General features: G+C 43.0%; 1 long non-coding RNA gene across 1 annotated transcript; it reads right to left on the bottom strand.

Annotated features, from left to right (window-relative positions):
- Positions 1 to 708: 708 nt before the first annotated feature.
- Positions 709 to 23,220, bottom strand: LOC129530314 (uncharacterized). Its single transcript, XR_008675790.1, has 4 exons — positions 22,985 to 23,220; positions 21,255 to 21,416; positions 3,630 to 3,720; positions 709 to 3,026 (listed from the first exon to the last, which is right to left on the bottom strand). It is a non-coding gene; the product is annotated as an uncharacterized lncRNA (long non-coding RNA).
- Positions 23,221 to 27,056: the final 3,836 nt, after the last annotated feature.

Here is a 27,056-nt window from a genome sequence, read left to right as displayed (position 1 = left end):
CCACACGCTAGGTGTATGACAGAGGCCTCAGAAACACAGAGGAGCTCATGCAAGATGCGTGCCAGGTAGCAATGAAGCCTCAAGAACTCCCACTGGAACAGAAGATAGTAACTTACACTGCAGAATTGTTTGCATCTCTCTGCCCATCCCGTAGCTACTGAGTGCAACTATGCAACTCAATTGCATGCAAATATAAATACAGCTACAACTATGAAAAGAGCTGAGATTGTAAATCACAGATATGGACAACTATGAATATAGATGAGATGAAAAACCACAAGCCTTCTAAAGGGTGTGCAACATGTAACAACAGCTTTCATTAACTCATGTCTAGGTACCAATTAAATAGTAGCAGAAATGTTTTATGTCCACATTCCAAACAAAACCTGTTATCATTCATCATCAGTTCATCTAGTCCTATTTTACTAATATTTGTTTTACTCTATCTTGTAAGCACATATGCTTCTCTGCTAGAATTAGAGAAATAACTTAGTCCACTGATAGTGCCTCAAAGTTATGTAAGTCATTCTATCAGAAGCCTGTTTACAAGAGTACTTGGTGCAGTTATTTCTGTGGGTCTCTGAGACAGTATTATTTTGTTGAAGACAAAGCCCTGTCACCTGGAGCTGATTTGCAAGCACTTTTAGAAAAATAGCAGAGTACTAACAAAATAATATACTAATGAAAAAGCCATGCCTACAAGGATATAGTTGGTTGATATCACTATAATGTTATTTTACATAATGCAAACAACACTAACACTTTGACAAACAGAATTATATTATGCACAGTGAAGGCAATGGAAAGTTTTTTAAAAACTTTAAATAATTTCTGGATTGTTTATGTTAATAACAATTATGTAAAAAATTTAACCTAGGGGAAACTAAGCATGTCTGATTATTTAATATAAAAAAATGCAAAATAGGCAAATTTCCATTTACGACAATAGGACATAAACACTTCATTCTGATACACATATCAAACAGAAAATGTAAGTAAGCAATAGAAAAAAAAAGACTTGTGTATGTTGATTATTTATGTGTATATTACTATGCAAAATTATATTATTTTTAGTAACTTAGATTATGTAAATCTGCATTATATTTTATGCAGCTGCAAGTATTAACACATTTTTTAATGTACAGCTTAGATAATAGTTGATGATTACAATTTATTAATATTAGCTACTTACAACAAATGGTTATTCAAAAAGAAATTCTAAAAATAATTTTGTATTACCTTTGAAAATTTTAAACTCTTTTCTATGGAAGTTTTTAAATTACAGATAATAAAATAGAAAGTTTATAAGAAAAGAAACGCTATTGAGAAATAGTTGGAGTTTGATTCTTTAATTTTTCTGAATATTAGTACTTGGAGCTTCACTGTTAATAATTCCAATAGGCTACACAAATTTTCTCTTCAGTAAAATGGCAAAACAGAAGGCATTCAATTTTTAAATATATGATGCAACTTTATTACCATTTTTTCTGTATAAATGACACAAAATTTAGACAAATATAAACAGAATTTCTTCCTTGAAATTTCAAGAGCTAAGCTGGGAAGAGCTAAACTGCTTGATATCAGAGTTTTAAATTAAAGCAAGAGACCCACATCAAAGTAATAGTTGAGCCTTTTTGTATTCCTTTCTGTGATTGTGGTAAGCAACAGGCAACATCAGATCAAGCACCGACTCCTCATTGTTCCATTTTTCCCTCGTGGAAAAGCACCAGGAAAGGGTCAGATGGATCAGCAGAAACATGGGGCACTGTCTCACTGGATATCAGAATTTCTGGCAAAAATTTAGATAATCTTATCTTTTCAACCTCAAAAAACCATATATGCTGAGAAACTTCAAAGGCATGTACCTTCACAAATAATTTTTCAGGAAAGAACTAAAAAAGCACAGCTGTAGAATAAAAATTACACTGGAAGTTGATGCTACCTGTAGGAATTGCTGATAATGGAAGTACAGGTTGTTAGAATTGAACATGTCTGATTGGTGAATATAATGTCACAGCAGCATAGATGCAGGAGTATTTGGATCTGATGATGCTATCTAAAGCTAGAATCCTTACATTTTCAAAAGTTTAGAAAAAATAGGTTAGAGTAGTTAGTGGAGGTGATATTTCTCCTTTTTGGTTGATTTGGGAATTAACAACAATCCTCATATTAGTTTCTGGTTCATATGTACGCCCTGTGTTTTAATCAGGACAATTTAGGTAAATACATTGACTTAATCATTTTCAGGTGTCTGTAAAGGGAGCATTGTTCACATTACAGATAACTTTTCACAGAAAAAAATACCTCAACCCAGAATCTTCAATGACCCCATCATTTGAGGTCAGTCATTTACAATAAAATGAAATCTACTATTCTATTTAAAATATACAAAGTAAAAGTCGTCAAGACCAAAGTTATTCAGAAACAAAACAATAATCAAAACAAGGCTGAACCATTAGATCTTAATAAATCCCCAAATTGTATATATAGTGTAGAAATAATATAAGTAGTTATAATGTTTAAATATATTAGAGGAAAAATTTAAAGGTAAGATCAAAATATATTATCAAAGTAATTACATAAAAATTTTAAATGTACAGCATAGAATAAATAGAAAAATTACATAAATGAAAGAAATTATGAATTAGATGGTAGGATGAAGTGAATATTTAGAAGTCCCAATAGGGATAAAACAAATACACAATATGAAAAATTAAAATACATAAAAATCCAGAACAAGGGAAGTTGTTTAAGTACAAGTTTAAATAAATAAAATGGAGTGAATGTCAAATAGGGAATAAAAATATATGATTATTAAAATAATTAATTATAACAGCTTAAAGGCATTCTTATCAAAAGAAAAACAATAGTTAAAAGCATAATACCAAAATAGAGAAAATCACATAAAGCCAACTAAGATAAAATTCAAATTAATTATAAAGCAATGAAAACAAACCTATTTCTCAATATGTGAATAAGATCAATAATCCAATTGACTATGGTCTTCAAAGTTCTGAGGGAAAATCCTGTAAATTTAAAATTACATATATTTCAAAGTTATTTTCAGGATGGAGAACAAAATGTAACTTAATACACAAATACAATGTAAACTGAGTAAATTTACCTCACTAAAATGCATTTAAAATTTTCTGAAAATTTAGTTTATGAAGGAAAATACTCTTCCTGAGAACAAAAATTGAGATAAAATAAATGTGAAAACATCCAAATACATCTAAACTATATTAACACTGTGTCAAATTACACACAATGTGTGATAGATCCATATGAAGCGCATTTATGGAAGAATAAAAGAAAATGTTATCCCAAGGGTATATTAAATAGAAGAGTAAATTTGGTAATAGATGATTAACTTATTTTATATCAGTATAATGTGTATTTAAGAGATTTCTGTCACTAAGTTCTTAAATATTGAGTAAAAATCCTATATACTGTTTGAACAATACTGACTATTATTTTCTCAGCAAAGATCAGCACTGAAAGACTGACTCCTGCATAGCCACTGACCACAGCTTCTGGAACAACAAGAGCATTGAATCATTAACCCTGAATATGGCCAATGAGCATGAGATGAGGAAATCTACCCAGTTCATCACCACAAAGCAACTCACCAGCAGCTGGATGGTCTGGGAAGCTTATTTCTCTGGAGAGACTCTTAGAGAGTGGCTCCTGCTATAGAGATGCTGAGACTGCCTTTTGTGCCTGGAGGAGAGAATTACCATGTGTGATTTGAAAGCCTCAGTGTTCCTGCAGAAGAGACATTTCTAAATGCTGCTAGTGTGAAAAACAAGCTTATGTTCACATAGCCCCTGGGAAAAGTTAAACAGTAATAAACATGAAAAATAATTCTTGCCCAGATTACATTTGATTTAGCTTTAGTGGGGTAGAGCCAGTCACTACTAATACAGAAGTTGAGAATCCATGAGAGGAAGACAAAACATCGTGTATAACGGAAATGGGTGAGTTTGAAATTCAACAACCAGTAGGTTCTGGGATTAATGGCAATGGCTTGTAGTATGCTCAAAGAGCAGGTGGTGCATGTGAAGAACCTGATCAATATCATGTTAAGGCAGAGAGGAGGCTTTTATCTGAGGCCACTCTAGAGAACATCTTCCCAATCTATGTCTGTAGAGAACAAGTTTGTCATGGTAGGAGCATCCCTATTTAGATGAAGGCCAAGTTACTGATGCTCTGGTCACAGGACCTGGGCCTGCAACCCAAAAAGCAGGCAAAAATCCAGAAGACAGGAAGGAAGATGACAAGAGATTCCAATGCTATGGAAAAAAAGCACTTTTATGGCACTATTATTTGAAGATGTGCTCTTTGTCAGAAAAGTAAATGCATATCTGGAAAAATGAACAGGAGAACAAAGTCTCTTCTTAGAAAATCTCTGTGATTATGTCAACCAAGACCACCATTCTCCCCAGTACCGACCATCACGGTTAACTCAATCAAAAGGCCCTGAGTCATCCCTAGCAACTCCATGGGCACCAACCCCCACAGCCTGCTCCTTCTCTTCACTTCTCATAAACATCAAATCTGCAATGATGCCACTGAAGCCCCCTCTTTTGTGCTTTTATTGTCTTCACATTTCCTGAATAATTGTAAGTGCCATGTGTCCTGGAAGTTTTTAGTTTACTTGTATATCTTCTCTTAAACTCCACAAGATCATGAACACTGACTTATGAACATTTGTATCTGCACACTTGGTACAGTGTTAGGTTAATGTTTTTCAAAAAGCTGAATGACTGGAGATAAGTAGACAATCCATTGGTCAGGTTTTTTCACTCTATGAATTAATATGAGGTGGATGGAAGTTATAACGTGTAATTGACCAAACTTTCTTCATCAAACGTTTTAATAAGAGCAGTAATCTATTTATGAGGATAGAGCACTCCTGACCTAAACACATCCCGAAAGACCACATCTCCCAATACTGCTGCTTTGGGGATTAATTTTCAACATAAATTATTAAGGGAAAAAAAACATGAAAACCATGCCTCATGTCTATTTCTTCCACACAAAATAGAATCATTCCATCTACTAGCTTCTATAATTATTAGCTCACTCCAGAATCAACTTTAAAATCTAACTTCAAAGTACTGCTCAAACTTCATATGGGTGAAACTCAAGGTATAATTCATTCTAATGCAAGTTTTTCTTTAGCTGTGAATCCATGAAATCTAACATGTTATGTGGTTTTCAAATACAACGGTGGGAAAGGCAAAGGACAGACATTGCTATTTCAAAAGGGAGAAATAGGAAAGAAGAAATAAATATCAAGTCCTAAGTGTGTTATTTAAAAAAAAAAAAAGAAAGGCAGGCCATGTGCGGTGTCTCATACCTGTAATCCCAGCAGTTTGGGAGGCCAAGGCAGGTGGATCACTTGAGGTCAAGAGTTCAAGATCCACCTGGCAATATAGTGAAACACCATCTCTACTAAAAAAAAAAAAAAAAGTCCAAAATTAGCCAAGCCTGGTGGCATTCACCTTTGGTCCCAGCTACTTGGGAGGCTGAGGGAAGAGAATCACTCTAGCCCAGGAGGCAGAGTTTGCAATGAGCTGAGATCGCAACACTGCACTCTAGTCTGGGCAACAGAGTGAGAATCCATCTCAAAATAAATAAATAAATCAGTGTAATATACTGTAACAGTAAAATGAATAAGCACGTGATTATTTCAATTGATGCAGAAAAAACATTGATGAAATACAACACCCTTCTATAATAAAAATACTCAATAAACTAGGCATAGAAGGGAACTTCTGCAACATGACAATGGGATTTACAAAAAACCAACAGTTAATATCATGATCAGTGATGAAACACTGAAAGCTGTTTTCCTAACATCTAGAACAAGACAAGGATGGTGCATTTGCCACTTGTATTCAATGTAGCACTGGCAGTTCTAGCCAGAGCAATTAGGCAAGACAAAGAAATAAAAGGCATCTAAATTAGAAATAAAAAATGGAAGTAAAATTGTATCTACACATGATCTTATGTGTATAAAGCTCCAAACAAGACACAAAACCGATTATAACTAATAAAAGAGGCAGGATGCAAAACAAACATAAGCAAATGAGCTATATTTCTATATAGTCGTAAAGAACTATGAAAACTTTTTAAAAGTTCCATTTATAATAGCATCAAAGAATAAGTTATTCAGGCATAAATCTAACCATGGTGGTATACACAAAACTTTGCTGAAAAAACTAAAGAGAGGGGAAATAACTGGAAAGACATTGTGTGTTCACGGGTTGTAAGACAATATTGTTAAGATGACAATACCATATAAAGTAATCTACAGATTCAATGCAATGCCATCAAAATCCCAAGGCATTTTTGCAGAAACAAAGAAACTCATTCTAAAATTCATACAAAAATTCAAATCTTCTGACAGACAAAATGGTCTTGAAAAAGAATATTGGAAAACTCACATTTTTCAGTTTCACAGCCTACTACAAATCTACAGTAATCAAGAGAGTGTGGTACTGGCATAAGACCAATAGAGTTTTAGACCAATAGAATAGAACAGATTTGAGATCCTACAAATTAGTCCTTACGTATATGGTCAATGACTGTTCAACAAAGTGGCCAAGTCTAGTCAAAGAGGAAGGAACAGTCTCTTCAACAGCCGGATGTCAGTGCACAAGAGAGAAGTTAGACCCCTACCTTGCAGTATATACAAAAATTAATTCTAAATTAATAAAAGACTTAAATGTAAGGACTAAAAATATGTAACTCTTAAAAGAAAACACAAGGTAAACCTTTATGAGCTTTGAGTTTTAAGTGCATTTTGAAATATGACAGAAAAGCACAGATAAAAGAAAATACACAAAAATTAGATTTAATCAAAATAAAAACCCTTTATGCATCAAAGGATACTATCAACGGAGTGAAAAGACAACCCATGGTATGTGAGAAAATATGTATCTGATAAAATCAAAGTATGTATCTGATAAAAGCTTAATATCCCACAACTCAACAACAGAATTTCTAACATCCCAATTAAAAGATAGGCAAAGGAGTTGAATAGACATTTCTCCAAAGAAGATACACAAATGTCTAAGAAGGACAAGAGAAGATGCTAAACAACGTTATTCATTAATAAAATGCAAGACAAAACCCAAATGAGATGCCACTTTGCATCCACCAGTAAGGCTTTCATAACAACGACACAGAAAATAAATGTGGCTAAGGAGGTGGAGAAATTGGAGCCCTCATGAACTGGCTGCTAGAAAGAGAAAATGATGCACTTGCTGCAGAAAACAATTTGGTGGTTCCTCACAGAATGAGCCTTGGGTGAAAAACGAAATCAAGAAGGAAATGTAAAATGTAAAAAGTTTCTTCGAATTGGATGACACAACCTATCAAGACCTCTGGGATACAGCAAAGGCAGTGCTAAAAGGAAAGTTTGTGGCCCTAAACACCTATGTCAAAAAGTCTGAAAGAGTACAAACAGACAATCTAAGTTCACATCTCAGGGAACTAGAGAAGCAGAAACAAGCCAAACCCAATCCCAGCAAACAAAGGAAATAACCAAGATCAGAGCAGAACTAAATGAAATTGATACAACAACAACAACAACAACAACAAAATACAAAACATAAATAAAACAAAATGTGGTTATTTGAAAAGATAAATGAAATTGATAGACATTAGCAAGATTAACCAAGAAAAGAAGAGAGAAAATCCAAATAACCTCACTAAGAAATGAAACAGGGGATATTACAACTGTCACCACTGAAATATTAAAGATTATTCAAGGGTACTATGAACAACTTTTGGCACATAAACTAGAAAACCTAGAAGAGTTGGATAAATTCCTGGAAAAATACAACCCTCCTAGCTTAAATCAGGAAGAATTAGATACCCCAAGCAGACCAATAAAGCAAGCAGCAAGATTGAAATGGTAATTTTAAAATTACCAACAAAAGAAGCCGAGGACCAGACAGATTCACAGCAGAATTCTACCAGACATTCAAAGAAGAAATGATACCAATCCTTTCACACTATTCCACAGGACAGAGCAAGAAGAAACCCTCCCTGATTCACTCTATGAAGCCAGCATCACCCAAATACCAAAACGATGAAAGGACATAACCAAAAAAGAAAACTACAGACCAACATCCTTGATGAACGCAGATGCCAAAATCTTTAACAAAATACTATCTAACTGAATCTGACAATATATCAAAAAGATAATCCACCATGATCAACTGGGTTTCATACCAGTGACACAGGAATGGTTTAACATATGCAAGTCAGTAAATGTGATACACCAAATAAACAGAATTTAAAAAAAACTCACATCATATCAACAGATGCAGAAAAAGCATTCGACAAAATCTAGCATTGCTTTATGATTAAAGCTCTCAGCAAAATAGGCATACAAGGGACATAACTTAATGTAATAAAAGCCATCTATGACAAACCCACAGCCACCATAATACTGAATGGGGAAAAGGCATTCCCTTTGAGAACTGAAACAAGACGAGGAGCCTACTCTCACCACTCCTCTTCAACATAGTACTGGAAGTCCTAGCCAGAGCAATCAGACAAAAGAAGGAAATAGAGGAAATCCAAATCGGTAAAGAGGAAGTCAAACTGTCACTGGTTGCTGACGATATGATCTTTCGCCTTGAAAACCCTACAGACTCCTCTAGAAAGCTCCTAGAACTGATAAAAGAATTCAGCAAAGTTTCCAGATACAAGATTAATGGACACAAATCAGTAGCTCTTCTATACATCAACAGCTACCAAGCAGAGAATCACATCAAGAACTCAATCCCCTTTACAATAGCTGCAAAAAACAAAACAAAACGAAACAAAAGCTTAGGAATATACCTAGCAAAGGAATCAAAAGACCTCTACAATGAAAATTACAAAACACTGCTGAAAGAAATCACAGATGGAGCCAAGCATGTTGGTGCATGCCTACAATCCCAGCTACTCGGGAAGCTGAGGCAGGAGAATCGCTTGAACCCAGAAGGCAGAAGTTGTAGTGAGCCAAGATAACACTGTTGCACTCCCACCTCAGCGACAAGAGCGAAACTCCCTCTGAAAAAAAAAAAAAAAAAAAAAACAGGAAAGAAAAGAAATCATAGATGACACAAACAAAAGGAAATGCATCCCCATACTCATGGATGGGTAGAACCAATATTGTGAAATTTACCATTCTGTTAAAGCAATCTACAAATTCAATGCAATCCCCATCTGAATACCACCGTCATTCTTCACAGAATCACAAAAACAATTCTAAAATTAATATGGAACCAAAAGAGAGCCATGTAGCCAAACCAAGGCTAAGCAAAAACAACAAACCTGGAGGCATCACACTGCTTGATTTCAAACTGTACAATAAGGCCATAGTTACCAAAACAGCATGGTACTGGTTTAAAAATAGGCACATAGACCAATGGAACAGAGGAGAGAACCCAGAAATTAACCCAAATACTTACAGCCAACAGATCTTCGACAAAGTAAACAAAAACATAAAGTGGGGAAAGGACTCCCTTTTCAACACATGATGTTGGGATAATTGGTGAGCCACATGTAGGGGAATAAAACTAGATTCTCATCTCTCACCTTATACAAAAATCTACTCAAGATGCATTAAGAACTTAAACCTAATTCCTGAAGTATAAAAGTTCTAGAAGATAACACTGGATAAACCCTTCTAGACATTGGCATAGGCAAGGATTTAATGACCAAGAACTCTAATGCAAATTCAATAAAAACAAAGATAAATAGCTGGGACTTAATTAAACTAAAGAGCTTTTGCATGGCAAAGGGAACAGTCAGCAGAGTAAACAGACAACCCACAGAGTGGGACCCGACCCTGACCGCTAACCACGCCCCTGACCCCTAACCCCTGACCCAAACCCTAACCCCTAACCCCAACCCTAACCCTAACCCAACCCTAACCCCTAATCCCTAACTTCTCTTAACCCCTAACTCTAAACGTTGACTCCTAACCCCTAACTCTGACCCCAAGCCCTATCTCCAACCCCTAACCCTAAACTTAACCCCAACCCATAACCCTAACACCAGCCTTAACCCTAGGTTTGTTACTACATTTGTATTGACTATGTCAATGTTGATTGTTATGATCGCTGTCTTAGGACTGCACGGCAGTGAGGGGATTGCGGATCTTATATTAATGTTTTTGTATTGAGGCAGTGCATTACAGGTGCTTGTTACATGAGCAATGGGGGTGTCATATTTTGGGTGTCATGTCTGCATTAGGAATGCTACATTTGTCTTCCGAGGCTGCGGTGTGGATCTCACACTGTGGCCACCTTGCCTTGGCTGGGGAGAACCTCGGTAGGCAGGATTCAGAGGGGCTTTTGGTTTCCCGTTTTCCACACTGAACCCTTCTAACTTGTCTCTGACCCTCATTATTCAGGGCTGCAAACAGGAAGGATTTTATTCACCGTCGATGCGGCCCCGAGTTGTCCCAAAGCGAGGCAGTGACCCCAAGGTCTGTGCTGAGGAGAACGCAGCTCCGCCCTCGCAAGAGGGTGACTGGGTAGCTGATGAATGACAGCCCCTCCTGCCTGAATGCCCTCTATTGCTGGGCATTGCTGCACAGCACCTTTTTTCCTGGCCTTAATACTTACTGAACAATCTTTTAGAGAGCTCCACGCCTAACACTGAATCTTAAAATGTGACATTCTTCCTATAAAATCAATACTTAAACCACATTTTGTAAATTCATACCAAAATAAAAACCCAGAGGAAAAAAACACCCCCTTTGTCCTCTATTTTAATAATAAGAGGGTAAGGGGGCCGGGCTAAAGGGAACGGCTGCCCTTTCTGTGTGTGGAAAGCTATAATTTAAATATGCACACCAGATTTTCAAGCAGAACACTCTAAAGCATCAGCCCCATTATTCGGATGATGGAGTTTGCAGACTTTCTGTTTGCCCTCCTCTTGCTTTTCCCACCTTTGGGGCTTTTCATTGTCCCCAGAAACCCAACCTCAGAATCGAGAAAGAAGGCAAAGATTATATCTAGTAGACTCATAAGCTCCTTATTAATAATAGTGCAGTAAAGTGTAAATGGGTTAAGTGCCTTTTTTTGCAAAACAAAGTTTCTAGATTCTCTCTGTTGCATTTAGCCAGGCCCTCATTTCTAACCACAGGGTAGATAATCAAGTTAACAAACACTGTGTTTTGTCCTTCTACGTCCATATGGACATCATGTTTCACACCTGCACTCCTGTCTGCTCAGTTCCACAAAGGGAGAGTATCCATTGAGTGCATTTTAAATGTTCTTTGACTGCTTGCATTTTCAAAAGCACAGCACACGAGCATCTCGGTCAAGATGAGCTGGTAGGACCTCTCCTGACACCCTGTTCCCTCACAGTGGACTTCTCACTGGAAACCTCCACTTTTGCTGCTTAGCTCAGTGTGTCTCTGCAAATAAGCATGTTTAAGGAAAGAATAAATGCCTAAGGCAATGCAGGTGGGGAGCAGGGGAGAGTTAGGAAGACAAAAAGAACAGTAGCACTTACATGGAGCTCTGCCAGCTTTGGGGCTAACAGGGTCATGAACAGATCAGGAACCTGAGACAATCAAAGGACTTCACCCCACAAAGCCAGGGCACTCTCAGGAGCTGGAAAACCCAGGAGAATTTCCACATATTCCTGAGACTTCCTCGTGCATTGCCTTTAGTGCCTCATTAGCAGGAATAGGTCCTTCTGTGGTTTCACCAGACTGTTTCGCAGTAGAAAGAGGACAGACCAATGAGCCCCAGTCCCATCTGTGACCTCAGGCAGTCACCTGACACCTCTGAGCCTCAGTTTTCTCATCTGTTCAGTGGGGATGGTATATTTCTCCTTACAAGGCTGTAGAAAGGACAACATAATCTTACACAGAAAAAGTACTACTAAGCTAACATTGGTTGAGTGCCTATTACATTCTAAACAACGTGCTAAGTACTTTGCATATTTTGTCTCATTGAATCTTGATGACAATCCTGTGAAGTAGGAACTCTTACTATCTCCCATGCTATAGATGCAGAAAGTGGGCCTCAGAGCAGTTAAGTATCTGGCCAAAGGCCAGAAAGCCAACTAGAATTGATGTGTCCATTTTCATTCATTCATCATTTATTGAGTACCCATTCCATGCCAGGCAATAAGAAGCAAATCACAAATAGTCCCTGCCCTCATGGCACGGACAGTCTTGTTACTGCAAAGTACAAGGTGCAGAGTAAATGGAAGTCAAATCAGATTCCAACTTCTACTCAACTCCCAGCAGGCCCCAGACTAAACTCTCCAGAACAATGGTACTGCTCCTGTGGTTCTGCCTGGTGCTCACAATTGAGACATACTCAAAGAAGAGACTGCTGGCTCTGCAGGTCCTCCATGGACAGAAACCAGGGATGTTGGCCAATACAGAAACATCATAAACATTTTCCTTGTATTTGATGCATTCCTGGACCCACAGATCTGAAAGCAACCTTGAGAATGAATTGAATTTATTTCTCTGCCTCTAAGGAAGATTACATTTCAACTTTGCATGACAGAGATCCAGATAGGGAAACTTCACCTTAAAAAACCTGGCTAAACAATGCTCATATTCATAAACAGGTGAACTTAAGGGCATCCCCATGTCTTTAAATAGTGAACACTGGGATGCATTTTAAGCAGGACTGATGCAGTGTATTCTCTTAGCACAGTTTTCAAGAATGCAAAATATACCTGTGCCCAGCATCTTAAGGCTTTTAAAAAGTAGATGATGCCTTTCTCTCTGTTGACTTGCAAGCTCACTCCTTTAAAAACATTTGTTTGGAAGTCCTTCCTTAAATCTAACCTGAATCCAACCTGCTGTGCTTAAGGTTACCTCAGTAATCTTTCTAATACAACCCAAGAGAGAAGGACTGGAGGAAAGAATTTAAGACCCCCATGAGATCAGGAGCAGACTCCTAAGTTGTATCACTTGTGCCTAAATGTTGGCATCATTTCCCTAATTTTTTCTAGCCACTCCCAGGCACTCCAACTGTCTCTGAGAATTTTCTTCTTGGACACACTTAAAGAAGCATCTGAAATTTGTGCCATGCAGCTTAGCACTTACTCAACAAGGATGAATCTTAGAGACCATCAAGTTTTGCCCTTGCAGGAGAGAAGAGGAAATTGAGATTCAGAGAACTATGACTTAATCAAGGACACACAGCAAATCTGTGGCAAAGCTGGGAAGGTGACCCAAACTCCCGACCCCAAGCCCGGTGCTTTTTTTTTTCCAGATCTAAGTCTGCCCCACATCTGACTCTGTTTCCCTGAGGTCCAGAGCCATGCCCTGTTCCTTTTTAGGACTCTCAGGACCCAGGCTTAGGCACATTAGTTGTCCAAAGCGCACTTGGCTTGCTCTGACTTGAGCAGTACAATGAGCTATGTCTAAGTTTCAGGCAAGACCACCTTGACCATGGGACATGAAAAGGCACTCTATGGGGCCTCTACAATGATGTAGCAGGGACTGTGTTAGCACATTGCTATAGCCCTGGGAAGCAAGAATTCTTAGCGCCCATTGCCCAGATGAAGAAACTCACTTTCAGAGAGGGTAAAGAATGTCTCTATGGTACCACAGCTATATAGTGGCTAGGCTGGAATTCAAAACCAGGTTTGCCTGCCTCCTTCTCCTGTATGACACTGCTTCATACACAGTCCCCAGAACCTTAGTGACCAGGTGTAACGAACCAAGGTCATACTGAAATTGTGCACCAGTGCCCTAATGACCAAGAGAAAATACATTTCATCCAATTCAAAGGTATAAAGATGTAAGGTAGAAGCCACCAACTGTGGACATGGAGGAGCCTCAGAGCGACAGCACCTGCTGTCCAGGGGCTCCTCCTACTCTCTTCCCGTGCAGTTTCTCTCTCCCTTCCTTTAACACTTATTGACTATGCCAGCCACACAGTAAGTGCTCAATAAGTGTTTGGGCCCATAACCTTCCTATGGGAAAGCCCCTTCACTTTCTGAACATGGCCTGGCACTGTCCAGATGCCGTTCTGTCCTGTGTGGTCCTGGGCAGGGGCATCTCCTTCTCTTCCAGGACCGCTCTGAACCCTAACTTGATGGCAGCTGCCTGGTGATCTCATCATCCTCCTGACATGGCCGTGTAGCTCCTCAGCTTCCATCATTCCTGAATCTCTGCAAGGTTATGGAGTTGCCTTGCTCCAAAGGACACAAAAGCGCTTAGCTCTGCTCGGATTTGCTCTTCGCTGGTGGAGACCTGTGACGGCTCTTCCGCTCCCTTGAGCCTTCCTCATGGAGGTTTGCTGAGGCACAGTCTGTGACTGATTCTTCATGCCCCTGCTAGGTTTTAGCAGCTGGTGAAAACATCTGCTCATATTTCACCCACACTCCCCTGGCTGCAGGTTCAAGTCACTGTTGATTTGGTCATTGGGTTACACACACGTGCAGCCTGGGTGGACCTGTATGAGTCTTCCCAGCATCAGCAGCCTTGACCTCTCATGAGGTCACTCCCCTAGGCTTTGAGAACCACTCCTTGAATATCATCTTGAACGTGTAAAACAAACAAGAAGTTTGAAAGGGCTCAGGACTCTACATTTGAAGAATCAAACTATTCTATCTTCTGGGCAATTCACTCCCCTCCTTGGACATGAGTTATTCCATTCATAAAAGGGAAGAACAGGGCTAGATAAGCTTATAGGTCCATTCTGCACCCAGGCTCTGCCTGATATTGCTGAACCACAACTTCGGGAGGGTGGCCAAGAGGTCCTTCTGGTCCCTGGCTAACCACTTTCATCTATTCCCTTAACCTGAGGTCTGAAAACACTTTATTGGCTTCAAAATACAAAAAGAAAAAACTGAAAAATTGAAATAGAAGTTTAATTAAATGTCTACATAATGGAATGTTATGTAAACATCATTAATTGTTAAGGTTGATGTTCATACAAATTGTATTACACTTAAAAATAATTTGTTCCTTAGAATTACTCACTTTGAAAGTGTTTTCAAATATGTCCAGCGATTGCTAAGGCCTCATAGCCATGAGTTAGTCACAGCCAACCACAAGCAAAATCATTAAAACCTCTTTTAAACATACTACAGCAAATAATAATAATAATTAATGTGAAACGTGGGTGACTTTCAGTGTGTTTGATAAAATGTGGGGTGAAATCTCCAAAAGGAAGAGCGTTCAGGGTCTTCGAAAGTCTTAGGATTACTCTAGAACCAGAGTATAGAATATGCACTCATATTTATAAATCACTTACTCTGTGCCAGGCTCTTCTGAAGCCTTTCCCATGCATTAACTCACTTAATTGGTGAGATGATTCTTGAGGTAGGTACAATCACCATTCCCAATCTACAAGTGAGGAAACTGACCAAGTAAGTGGCACAGCTAGAATGGAAATCAATGGCACCAGGGCTCATGTTCTCAGCCACCTTACCACATACAAAGCTTGCCATGCTGGGTGTTTCCCTAGGAGAAAACAAGCGCTGGCAGGTTGAGAAAGGAGGGAGGTGCATCTCCCTAACGAGGAGTGCATTTGACACCGCGTTAAATGGAACCCATTCCTCGCTCGGCTCTACTGCTACTTGCTAACTCCTCCATGGTTCTCTTCTGCCCACAGAGGTCTCCTCTGTAGCTAGCTTTGCCTAATGCTATTAATAATAAAGAGCTGATGTTGTTGAGAGCTCCATCAGCATTTTATACAGGATTTAATCTCATTCAATCCCCATGACCTCCATTTCATAAACAAGGGAATTGGGGGTTTAGAGAACTGAAACAATTTGCCCACAGTCACATAGCTCTCAGAAATAGTAGAAGCCAGGATTCACACTCCAATCTTATTCTAAAGCCCAAATTCTCTTTTTTTTTTTTTTTTTTTTTTGAGAAGGAGTCTTGCTCTGTCACCCAGGCTGGAATGCAATGGTGCCTTCTCAGCTCACTGCAACCTCTGCCTCCCAGGTTCAAGTGATTCTCCTGCCTCAGCCTCCTGAGTAGCTGTGATTACAGGCGCCTGCCACCAGGCCCAGCTAATTTTTTGTATTTTTAGTAGAGATGGGGTTTCACCATGTTGGCCAGGCTGGTCTCAAAATTCTGACCTCGTGATCCACCCACCTCAGCCTCCCCAAGTGCTGGGATTACAGATATGAGCCACCATGCCCAGCCCCAAATTCTCTTTTAATTATAAAGATATACATATTGTTTAAACAATTCAATACATAAGTATACTGGATAACAAAGTGAAGCCTTCCCTTTACCACAATCAACCTACTGTTCTCTCTCTATCTGAGGGCTCTCTTCCTACGTTCCATGGTCCCAGACTTCTGCAAAGTATTTATGTATCTATTTAGGTATCTGTCCATCTTTCCATTCTTTTCTCAATTATATATTCTGGTAGTTTCACTCTCCATGTGGCAACTCTACATCCAGGATCAAAACAGCATCAAAGGAAGCTTGGAACAGTGACAACCCCTACCTGAGATGTCTCCATTCCAGGGGCAAGGCTGCATGGTGCCTGATATCCATGAGATTAGGAAAAGTAGGTGGGGTCCTGTACACCCCTTCTATTCCCGAACGCTTGGCAGGGATTCTGTGGCTAACATGCCAGTTGTATCGACTCCTGCACAGTCTCATGTGAAGTGCCACACTACGTTCTCAGCCTGGAAGGTTTCAGGGCTCAGCTGGCTCAGATCCCATGTGTGGGGAGCATTAAGAAAAATAGGTCACCTGTATAAGACTAGCGGCAAAAATCTGACTCAGTGCTACTTCTCTGTTTGTCCTTTACTTAAAAGGAGAACCATAATTAAAATTATCCAGAAAAGAGAACCAAGCAGGAGACTGAGTTGCTTGGGGAAAGGACCATGCTGCATTGATTTTTACATAACCTATGCCAGCAGTGCATCGGGTACACAACAGGTTCTCAATAAATTGTTAAATGGATAAGTTGATAGAATAAAAAACAAGGTCTCTTCCCAGTGCTGCATGCAAAAAAGCTCAGAGTGAATTCTTATTTGCAAAGATGAGAGATTTTTTAGTCTTCTGATGGCTGTTTCCTCCTCTCTGTTTTCTTTGCCACAGTTTAGGGGCAAAGAAAAGTTTCTACCTCTCCGAAATGATAGGAGAAACCCTTGGGGTTTAGGTAACAAATCAGGCTCTCTCTTTCGCATGTTGTGAGAATAGAAATATTTAACCATCAGCACCAACAATGTCATTTGCATAAGGGAGTGACTTCCTGGCTGAGAGATGGTCAGAATAACATACAGCCTAGAGTGAAGGCAGTGAAGTTTGTGAGCCTAGGGCTCTGGTTCTGGTGTCTGCTTCGTGGCTGTGTGATCTTGGGCAAGTTTCCTACATTTTCTGCTTCTCAGTTTTGTCATCCATAAAATAATAACAACAGTACCTGCCTCAAATAGTGTGTGGAAGAGGCTTAAACAAGCTAATGTAAGTCAAATCTTGAGCACAATCCCTGGTGTAGCTATACATGTTTGTGTATATATCAGAAGCTCAAAATTATATCATTAGTATTACTAACATACTCTGGATGCTCATTATAATGCTATTCTCAATATCCCAACACTTGATTTGTATTGACAACTCCTAGGCTCAACTGTTCCTCCCACCTCAGCCTCCTGAGTAGCTGGAAATACAGCCACCATGGCTAGCTAATTTTTAATTTTTTTATTTGTAGAGACAGGGTCTTGCTATGTTGCCCAGGCTGGTCTCAAACTCCTGGCCTGAAGAAATCCTCCCACCTGGGCCTCCCCAAGTGCTAGGATTTACAGGCATGAGCCACCATGCCCAGCTCCCTTCCTCCCCTTTTTTCTCCTAACCCCATCTCAGCATCTGCCCCTGAGGACCAATGCAACAGGGCAATCAGTACATCTGTGAACTTCCCAACAGTCCTGTGGTGGACTAACCCAGGGACAATAGTCACTGTCCCCTCTGGTGCATTCTTTGTCCCCTTCAGCCTAGTAAGCTCCAGGGGCTGGCAGCTGGCACAGAGTATGAGGCTGCACTCCTTAACCTTTCTATGCTGCACACAGTCCTGTGCCCATCCTGTCCTCAGATCTGCCAGGGCCATGACCAACCTGCCAAGAGTGTGGGAATTGGTATGTGACCCAGCTCTAGGAGGAGGTGGAGCAAGTGAATGTAGGGGAAGCTGCTCCCCCAGTAGATTTAGAGGGAGGGTGGGGTGGGGGCGCAGCAGGACCAGGCGGGTGAGGGTGTGCGGGTGAGGGTGTGCGGGTGTGGGTGGGGGTGTGTGGGTGGGGGTGTGTGGGTGAACGGGTGTGTGGTTGAACGGGTGTGTGGGTGGGGGTGGGCGGGTGAGGGTGTGGGTGTGTGGGTTAGTGTGTGAGTGCCTGTCTGGCTCTCCTGGGTGTGGCTGGATGAATGAATGGGCACAGTCAGCGGCTGTCACATGGCCTGGCTGCAGGTTTGGGACAGAAGCCAGGCAGGTGGGCTGTGTCAGGCACAGCTACAAACTGTGCCAAGGAAGCAGACCAGAGCAGGGGCCCAGGGAAACCTCTGCCTTAGCAGAAGATACTGGGGAGACGGGATCTACTGGGGAGGTCTTCCAAGGCACATGGTGCTTCATGAAGCCAGGGCCCAGGACAGGGAGGGCTGTAACCCTGGCTTGCCTGATTGGCTGAGCACAGACAGACAGAAGAGGGTGTGGGCAGCCCGCTAGGTGGATGCCTAAGTGAGGAAGGAATGGGTGGCCAGGTGACTGAGACCCCCAAGACCAGGACCCCACTGTCAGGTCTGTGGCTTCCAAACGCCTATGGGAAGTGTTCCCCTTTAGACACTGAGGCCATAAGCTTCAGCTTCACACCCTTTTCCAGACAAAGTCCCTTGGGTAACCCCTTCTGGCCTTCCCCAGAGGGGAAAGGAGAGGGGTGCCTGTGGGCACGTGACCCTCAGTGCTGGTGGAGGGCACAGCAGAGAGACTGCCTGCATGTGGGAGGCCCCCAGCAGACCTTGCCCAGACGTCAGCCCTCATTTGAGGCAAACTGTAAAATTATTACAATTTAGGTCAGGCGCAGTGGCCCATGCCTGTAATCCCAGCACTTTGGGAGGCCATGGCAGAAGGACTGTCTGAGCCTGCAGTGAGCTATGACTACACCCCTGCAATTCAACCTGGTCAACAGAGGAAGACACTGTATCTAAAATAAATAGGCTTGGTGTGGTGGCTCACACCTGTAATCCCAACATTTTGGGAGGCCAAGGCAGGTGGATCACCTGAGGTGAGGAGCTGGAGACCGGCATGATCAATATGGTGAAACCTCATCTCTACTAAAAACACAAAAATTAGCCAGTCATGGTGGCCCAAGCCTGTAATCCCAGCTACTCAGGAGGCTGAGGCAGGAGAAATCGCTTGAACCCAGGAGGCAGAGGTTGCGGTGAGCCAAGGTCGCACCACTGCACTCCAGCCTGGGCGACAAGAGTGAGACTCCATCTCAAGAAAATAAATAAGATGGGAAAGCTATGTTCCTAACATTTTTCCAATGATAATTCATACTAAAGAATGCTACTAATACTAATGCTCAAAGCATTTTATAACTTTTAGACTATTAATAAAAAGTAAGACACAAAAACTGAAGTGTTTGTAATCATGCTTAATATTGGAAGTTCCTATACCTGCAATGTAGCAGCTCATTATACAAAAATTTAATAAATGACAAAATAAAATTTTGCAAACAGATTTGTAAAAACCAGAAAGAAATTTGTATTGGCAATTAATGTAACATAATTAAAAATAATTTGTTATGGTCATCTGCTAAATGCTAATTAATGTAAAAGTTAAAAGATTATTTTAATTATGACATCTTAATTTTTAATGGCTTTAAATATTATAAATATAAAAATGGGTTTCTAAATTTAAAAGAAGAATGACTAAATTTTTCAGAATTGTTTCATATTTCTTGTCATACAACATAAGAACACCATCCATGTTTCCTTTTAGATTAGGAACCCTGCCTTATTATCTCACTGAAAGGAGAATGCTGGAAGGTGCTAGTAAGATGACTGTGTAAGGACTCCAGAACTGAAGGAATTGTTTTGTGGCAATGCATGTCACTTCCCTAACTCAACTGGAAAAGGAGACAAAAACCTAGTGTTTTCAACCCTCAAGCTAGCAAGAAAACACAGCCCAGGTAAGCTCATCTCTTCTCCAATGGAGCTGTAGTCTACTCAACGAGAGGCGACCACTTAGAATAGAATTGTTCAGAAGTTTGCTAACAATAAGCAGCCAACATAGACACATTCTCCATTAAATCTAAAATTCCCTTTTCCCCCACTAGGGTGCCTGAGGGGCATGTAGCAAAAGTGATCCCAACCACACCAGGCAAACTAGCCAGGAAACCTTTTTTCCTTCACACATCTGAGAGTCCCTGAGAAGCCGGAAACAACACGGAGGCAGCAGAACACCAACAGGAGAGTCCCAGCATCACTTCCTGGCCATAGAAGCCCTACTGAGCAGCAGGCAGAACAGAATCCGCTACAGCAATCAGCCTGCCAGAGAAGCCTCTGCCCCTGTGGCCTGAGGTTCCACTTTCCCCAGGTGACACCATGGGCAGGTGGGCTGAAGTGGGGAGGTCAAATCAACTGGCCCAGCCAGGATGCCTCTTTGATGATACAAGTGATACCGGTCTAAGCCTCCCCTCTTCCACAGGGGAAACTAGGTGGCCCAAAGGCTACCCAGAGGCAGGGGACCTGCCACAGCAGCCACCCTCCTGAGAGGTTCCCTTTCTTCCCCTTGGTGAACTCCCTCCAACACACAGCTTGCCAGGAAAGCACCCTTTGTCTTACATGGGGAAATCCCATGACACCAAAACCCAGCCGAAGGAGCCTTTTGTCCCTTAAGGGTTATCACAACCAAAAATAAAAAGATACACAAATAGTAAGCCCCTAAATTCTGTTAAGAATGAAACAATGCTGCCACTCGCACCTGGCTCAGATGCCAGCAGAAGGAGGGCACCCTCCAGAGACCAGAGACCACAGGAGAAGGGGGAAGACTCCTCCTTGCCCTGGCTGCACCTCCATCACTGTCACTGAGGCCTGCAGTACAGAACCAGCAGCTTCTTACCCACCCCAGGCTGGGCCGGGCCCCAAAGCTCTCCTACTCCCCCTTCCTGGCCCCTAGACTTGCTGCTGCTGCCACCATTAGCACCGATGCCAAAGGAACGGGCGCTACTGTCACCCTCCATGCACCTGCCCACCCTCCAAGGCTCCTACCACTTGGCCTCCACGGGTACCCTCCTACCGCTCCTGATGAGCTGCTCTCTCCATCACCATGGCTGCCACAACCACAGGAGATGAATTACAGAGCTGTGCCATCTTCAGGCTACAACCTCCAGCTCACCACAGGGGACTCCTCCTTCATCAGCCTGGCTTGGAGCAGCTGGGCAGACAATGCCAGAAAAACCTACAACAGGATGCAGAAAGTGGCAGTGTTAGAGCCTCACCTTGTCATGCTAGCCACTGGGTGGCTGGGGCCAGTTTCAGTGAAGGCGCTCACACCCACCCTCCCAAGTCCAGCCTCTCCTCCTAGACCAAGCTGGCCTCCTGACCTGGGGTGGGGACTGGAGACACCACAGTGCCCGGGGCTCCCTGGGGAGCAAGAACAGCAGAAACTCAGACCCAGCCAGTCCTCCCCACCCAAGTACCAGTTCCCATTCCTGACTCCTCCACCCACAGGACCCTGAGCCCCCGTGGTGCCCACTACTCCATGCCTGGGGCTCCCAGATGGTCCCCACAACACAGAGCAAGAGGGCAAGGGCCGGGTAACCATGGTGGGTGTGAGGACCCTGCGGTGGTCAGAGGATTGCCGCAAAAACTCTGTGCAGCCTCCGCGCTCCAGAACGAGCAGAAGTTGTTCACCCTCTAGAGCCTTGAGTCCGGGAAGTGGAGAAGGGCCCCTTCCTCAGAGGCCACCACTGTCGTGGCCACCTCCACAACCTGCCGCTGGCAGCAGCAGTGCAGCCTCCCCCCATAGCGCCCCTAACCTGCCCCCCCCACCACAAGCTTAGCCCCCAGATTGTGCCCACAACACACCCAGAGACTGCTGCAGGCAGTGTAACCCTGATAGCGCCCCCAAACCACCCCTCTGCTCCTGGCAGTGTAACACTCGATAGTGTCCACAACCCATCCCCGCCACGGGTGTTGCAGCACCAAATAGTGCCCCATCAAACCCGCCCCCCACCCGGACCACAAGCAGCACAGCCCCAGATAGCGCCCCCAATCTGCTCCTGTCCCAGGCAGTGAACGCCCAGGGTAGTGCACCCAACCAATCCCCCGACCCCACCTCCCCCTTTCCCCCACGGACAATGCAACATTTGACAGCTCCCCTAAAGCACCCCCAACTGCCTGCCAGTTGGCATTGTTGCTGACATTGCAGCTCACGATAGCTCACCCAACCCGCCCCCTGCATCGACCAGTGCAGCAGCTAATAATGCCCCTAACCCACCACCACCCGCCGCTGGCAGTGCACGACAGCACACACAACCTGCCTCCAACCCCCCACCACCTTAGGCAGTGTAGACCTTGATAGCGCAGAGAGCCTGCCCCACTGCCAGCAATTCAACGCCCGACAGCGCCACCCACCAGCCCCCGCGGCAGGCAGTGCAGCCCCCAAAGCACACCAAACCCGCTCCCCAACCACCCCGCAAGCGGGCAGTGCAGCCGCAGAGAGCGCACCTACCCTGACACCTTTCTACCACTCTAACAGAGATGCAGTCTCCGTCGCCACCACCAACCGCAGCCAGGCGAGCCGCAGTGGCCAAGGCTCCAGCTACCAGCGTTGGGCACAGTCCCCACCTCCTCCTAGACCTCTAGCCGATAAAGAGCAGCTCCAGCTGCCAGCCACCCTCCTACCGCTCAGGCTGCACTTCTACCTCTCCAGCTGCCATCATACCGCTTCAACCCCCTGCCTACTGCTCCGGCCGCCATCTTACTGCTTCAGCCCCCCTCCTACCATTCAGGCCGCCCTCCTACCGCTCAGGCTGCACTCCTAACACTCCAGCTCCACTGCATTGTTGCCACCACCACCCAGAGCGAGACGAGCCACGGTGTTACAGGCTGTAGCCTCCAGCTCCCCCTTCTCCTGGTCCTCTAAGCCGGAAACAGAGTAGCTCGGTGGGAGATACTGGTGAGCCTAAAGTGGCGTGAGGCCTCCTCAACATGCACATGGGGTTACGGCATGGTTTCTGGACTACATGTTCTGATTGGGTGAGAGAAAACCTCTAGGCCTTCTCTGATTGGACTTTATTTTCACACTCTGATTGGTTGTCCTAAGACTTTCTCTCATCCAATCAGAACATGATAACAAAGTCCAATCAGAGTAGGCCTCCGGGCTTTCTCTTATCCAATCCTGGAATGTGTAATCCAGGAACCGCATATGCATAACCTCAGTACATAAATGGTGCTGAAGAAGAGTCAGGCTATTCCAGGTTCTTCTGTGTCTGCTCAGGGAGCTGCTCTGAGCCCGGCTTAGAGGACCAGGACAGACTGGAGGCTGTAGCCTGCAGCACTGTGGCTGGCCTCCCTGCAGTTGGTGGTGAAAGAGACTGTAGTGTGGCTGGAGGGGTAGGAAGGGGAAAATAGTTTTGGGATAGATGGAAGGGTAAAGAGGGTGGTTAGTGCCAGAAGGAAAAAAGGATGGTGAGCCGGAGAAGGCATTGCATAAAGATGGTGAGGAAAAGATGTTGGGGAAAAAAAATTGGGGGGTAGATGGAGGGGGAAAAACAGGGTGGTGAACAGGAGGGAGAGAAGGTTTCACAGAAAGACGGTGGGGAAAAGTTTTTGGGTAGATGGAAGGGGGTAAGAGAGGGTCATGAGGGGGGATCAGGGATGAGCAGGAAGGAGAGAAGGTTTGCAAAAATACGGTGGGGAGAGAAGAAAGGGAAAGAAGACTGTGGGTAAAAAGATTTTGAGTCGATGGAGGGGGGAAAAGGGTGACAAGTGGGAGGAGAAAAGAGGGGGCAGAGAGGGAGGGGGAAGAGAGAGTGGCGAGCAGGAGGGAGAGGAGGTTTTGCGAAAAGACAGTGAGGAGAGAAGCTTTTAGGTAGATGGAGGGGGAAAAGAGGGTGGCCAGTGGGAGAAGGATAAAGAGGGTGGCGAGCGGGAAAGAGAAAAGATTTTGCGAAAAGATGATAGGCAGAAAAGAAAGTGTAGAAAGAAAAGACAGTGGGTAAAAAGTGTTTGGGTAGATGGAGGGGGAAAAGAGGGTGGCAAGCGGGAGGAGAATAGAAAGTGTGGCCAGAGGGAGTGGGGAAAGAGGACTGGGAAAAAGGCGATGGGGAAAATAATTTGGGGTAGATGGAGGGCAAAGAGGGTGGCAAGCAGGATAGAGGAAAGAAGAGGGCAAGCGGGAAGTGGGGAAGGCTTTGTGAACAGACAGCAGGGAAAAATTGGGGAGGTAGATGGGTTAAAAGAGCGTGGTGAGCAGGAGTAGAGAAGAGGCTTTACAAAAAGACGGCGGGAAAATGTTTTTGGGTAGATGGAGAAGGGAAAGGGTGGCAAGGAGGATGGGAGAAAAAGACGATAGGGAAACAGTTTTTGGGTAGACGGAAGGGGAAAGAGAGGGTGGCGAGCAGCAGGAGTGGGGAGAAGGCTTTGGGAAAAGATGAGGGAAATGTTTTTGGGGAGATGAAGGAGGAAAAGAGGATAATGAGAGCGGGAGGCGGAAAAAAGGGTGGCCAGAGAGAGGGAGAAAAGACGGTGGGGAAAAGTTTTGGGGTAGATGGGTGGGGAAAACGGAACTGAGCGGTAAAGTATGGAAGGCTTTGCAAAAAGACAGTGGGGAAAAAATGGTGGGGAAAAAGTTTTGAGGTAGATGGAGGAAGAAAAAGGGTGGCGAGAGAGGGAGCCACAGACGGTCGGGAAAAAAAATTCCTCCTGTTACTGATTTTTTAATACTCTTCCACTCCGGTCAGACAAAGTAATTGATATGATTTCAGGGTTTTTTTGTTTTGGTTTGGTTTGGTTTGGTTTGGTTTTTTGAGATGGAGCCTCGCTCTGTTGCCCAGGCTGGAGTGCAGTGGTGTGATCTTGGCTCACTTCCACCTCCACCTCCCGGGTTCAAGCCATTCTTTTGCCTCAGCCTCCTGAGTAGTTGGGATTACAGGCATCTGCCACGACGCCCAGCTAATTTTGCATTTTTAGTTCTAAATGGGGTTTCTCCGTGTTGGTCAGGCTGGTCCCGACCTCTGTTGATTGGCCCACCTCTGCCTTCCAAAGTGCTGGGATTACAGGTGTGAGCCACCGCACCTGGCAAGGATGTTGAATTTTATTGAATGTTTTTTTCTGCATCTATTGAGATAATCATATGATTTTTGTTTTAAATTCTGTTTATGTGGTAAATCACATTTATTGATTTGCATATGTTAAATAGTCCTTGCATCCCAGGAATAAAACCTATGTAATCACGATGAGTTACATTTTTAGTATGCTGATGGATTTGGTTTGCTAGCATTTTGTTGAGGATATTTGCATCTATGTTCATCAGATATTGGCCTGTAGTTTGTTGTTTCCTTGATAGATTTTAGTATCAGGATGATACTGGTTTTGTAGAGTGAGTTAGAGAGGAATTCCTTCTCCTCAAGGTTTTAGAATGGTTGCAGTAAGATTGATACCATCTATTTTTTTGTATGTTTGGTAAAATTCAGCTGTGAATTCATCTAGTCCTGGGCTTCTCATGCTTGATAAATATTTTTTATTACAAATTCAATTTCATAATTAACTACTGGTCTGTTAGATTTTTTAAAATTTATAGAGAAAAAATATTTATTTGGTTTATAGTTGTGCAGGCAGTAGAAGGATGGGACCAGCACCTCCTCAGGTTTGGGTGAGACCTCAGAAAGCACCCAATCACAGAGGAAGGCAAAGGGAGGGCCAGTGTATCCCGTGTCAAGAGAGACATCAAGAGCAAGAGGGGAACATGGCAGGCTGTTTTAAACAACCAGCTCTCGTGTGACACAGCAGAGCAAGGACTCGCTGATCACCAAGGGGATGGAGCTAAGCAATTTATGAAGGGTCCACCCCCATGATTCAACACTTTCCACTAGGCCCACCACCAACATTTAAGATCACATTCAACAAGAGATTTGGAGGGTAAACACATCCAAACAATGTCATTTCACCCCTATGCCCCCCAAATCTCATGTCCTTCTCATATTGCACAATACAATTATCCTCTCTCAGTAGTCCCCAAAAATCTCAAGCTGTTTCAGCATCAACTCAAAAGTCTGAAATCTCATCTGAGCTTCAAGTTACGTTCCTCCATCTGCGAGCCTGTAAGATCAAAACCAAGTTATTTGCTTCCAATATTCAATGCAGTACAGGTGTTGGGTAAATATTCCCATTCCCAAATGGAGAAGTTGGGCAAAAGAAAGGGGCAACAGGCCTCAGGCAAATCTGAAACCCAGTGGGGCAGACATTAAACCTTCAAGTTCCAAAATAATTCTTGATTTCATGTCTCACATCCAGGGCACACTTGTGCAGGGGGTGGGTTCCCAAGACTTTATGCAGCTCTGCCTCTGTGGCTTTGCAGTGTACAGTCACCATGGCTGCTGTCTTGGATCAGAATTGCATGCCTGTGGTATTTCTAGGCTCAGGATGAAAGCTTCCCGTGGCTCTATCATTCAGGGATCTCGAGGTGGCGGCCTCATTCCCACAGCTCCAGTAGGTAGTGCCCCAGTGGGACTCTGTGTGGAGTCTTCAATCCCACATTTCCTGTTGGCACTGCCCTAGTGGACTTTTGGTTTCTTTCTGATTCAGTCTTAGAAGGTGGTGTGTTTGCAGGAATGTATCCATTTTCTCTAGGTTTTCTAGTTTATGCACAAAGGTATTCTGAGGATCTTTTTTGATGTCGGTGGTATCCTTTGCAATGTCTCATTTGTCATTTTTGATTGTGCTTATTTGAATCTTCTTTTTTTCTTTCATAATCTCACTAGCAATCTATCATTTTTATGTGTCCTTGCAAAGAACCAACTTTTTTTTTTTTTTTTTTTTTTTTTTTTTGAGACGGAGTCTTGCTTTGTCGCCCAGGCTGGAGTGCAGTGGCGCG

This window comes from Gorilla gorilla, chromosome Y (genome assembly GCF_029281585.2).
Source record: "Gorilla gorilla gorilla isolate KB3781 chromosome Y, NHGRI_mGorGor1-v2.1_pri, whole genome shotgun sequence".
NCBI classification, from domain to species: domain Eukaryota; kingdom Metazoa; phylum Chordata; class Mammalia; order Primates; family Hominidae; genus Gorilla; species Gorilla gorilla.
This window is presented reverse-complemented; position numbering and strand designations above follow the sequence as displayed.